The 1,987-nt window shown below is 30.8% G+C and overlaps 1 long non-coding RNA gene across 1 annotated transcript; it reads left to right on the top strand.

The window, feature by feature from the left end:
- The first annotated feature begins 853 nt into the window (after nt 1-853).
- Nucleotides 854-1,987, top strand: LOC136972285 (uncharacterized). Its single transcript, XR_010880308.1, has 3 exons — nt 854-927; nt 1,183-1,293; nt 1,931-1,987. It is a non-coding gene; the product is annotated as an uncharacterized lncRNA (long non-coding RNA).

Genomic DNA, 1,987 nt, shown 5'->3' with positions numbered 1-1,987 from the left:
ACACTGCGTATAAATGATTATTAAATTTACAATAATGCAAATGCATCATTATTTTCCCTGGCTGTCACAAAAATTTGTGGCAGCCGTGGAAAAGAACAGAAAGTAACAAGTTTAATTCATTTATTTACAGATTACATGAGCTATTTTATTATTAACATTAGTTCAGATCTACGTGAACACAGAACCTACTACTCAATTTGGACGGCGCAGTTGCACACTGGCTGTTCTTTTCTGCTTTACAACCTTCCACAGAATTCTACCTGTGCCGACCCATCTTTACAGAAGAGTGATGGACTGTACAGCTTAACTTGTACAAAAAGTTGTTCACTTGTTACATTTAGGTGTTATTTTAAGTTTTGTTATTTAAATTCAGGTTACTATATTAATATATATATGTGTTATTATTTGCTGTTAATATTTTATTTGATGATAGTTAATATGTTTGTTGTTACTTATACATGATATTTATTTTCTCATGCTATATATATTTATAATACTTTATATGGTTCATAAATTATTCTATGTGATATTCACATAGATGACGCTTGCACAAAGATTTTACCATATTTGTTAACTTCAATTAATATTTTATTTCTTTATGTTATGATGTTCGATGTCATGAATGTGCTGTTGCTCTAAATGTCTATATAATGCCGAATTGTTAATGTCTTTATTCTTGATGTATTTTATGTATTTTATAATATTTAAACCTATTAATACCACTATAGATAATTCTTGTTCTTCAGAAAACTGCTTAATGTATCTCATGTTCTCACCCGGTTTTGTACTTAATGGCACCGGGCATGTACCTTATGTATATTCATCAACAAATAAATAATAATAATAATAAATAATTATTAACATTATTGAATGGTCTGCATTATTAATGTTCAGCATTCTGCTGTACTGTACGTTGCACTTGAACTTGTATGTATAATTATATGATTGTTTAGATTATATATTGACTTTTCTATTGTCATGTAAATGAGTTAATAAAAATTTGAATTTATCAAAATTGAAATAATTTTTTGTACTTGAAATTTAGTTCAAATAATTTGCTTAAATTACAACAGAGCTACAGAATCTTTCAGATACCATGTGATTTGGAGAAAATTGATCGATAACTTATGCATGGTGGAGAAATTTTTTTTTTGATCAATTTTTCCATTTGGATATTTTCAGGACAACCACATACTTATGATCTTTCGGATGATATGGATTTGAATTATAATGATTAGAACTGCAGCTGCGACAACTATTGCAATGGCATTCGCATCTTTATTACCAGTTTTTGTAAGAAGTTTTATGTTAAATATCAAGTTATGTATATAATGGACGGTCTGTTGTCCTTCTATATAACTTTTTCATCGATCCGATCCATCTTTTTTTATAGTTACGATATTAAAAATGAGCAATTAAAAACCTGAACACCTCACGAAATATAATCCCTCTCTCATTGCTTGGTAATTCAAATTTGCTGCATTCTACAAGTAAAAACCGTGCAATGAAGAAAATGGAAGAACGAACTGGACTTGTTCTTCATAACTATTAACCCACAGAAACGGGGACATCGCACTTCTTTTCTCATTTTACCTTTACACTTCCTGATAAGTTCACTAATAGCCGGGTGGATAAAACTAGTACACAGTGAAAGTTGGTCGTGTGTTTGCGCCTGACCAATAGGCTCGCGAACACACAGAGTTTTTCGGGTTTACTCCGCGTGTCTGACACCTATGTAAGGATCAGTTTACCATAAAACTCCCCCCGAAGAGCACCTACTTTTTCATTAATGCACTTCTATGAAATTCTTCTCCCGATCTTTAAAACATTAAACTGCACTTCTCTTTAAGTTTGAAGAATTCAATGATGGATTTGAGATCGTGGTTTCTTTTAACAATAGTTGTTTTAACACTTTTTTATTGCTTCAAAGATTATAATGGTTCTAATTCTGTCAACATTCATATTCTGCTGTACAGGGTAATCATTT

Source organism: Centruroides vittatus, unplaced genomic scaffold, assembly GCF_030686945.1.
Source record: "Centruroides vittatus isolate TY-2023 unplaced genomic scaffold, ASM3068694v2 contig_2889, whole genome shotgun sequence".
Taxonomy (NCBI): Eukaryota; Metazoa; Arthropoda; class Arachnida; order Scorpiones; family Buthidae; genus Centruroides; species Centruroides vittatus.
Note: the sequence above shows the minus strand (reverse complement) of the source record. Positions and strands in the feature narration are given on the sequence as shown.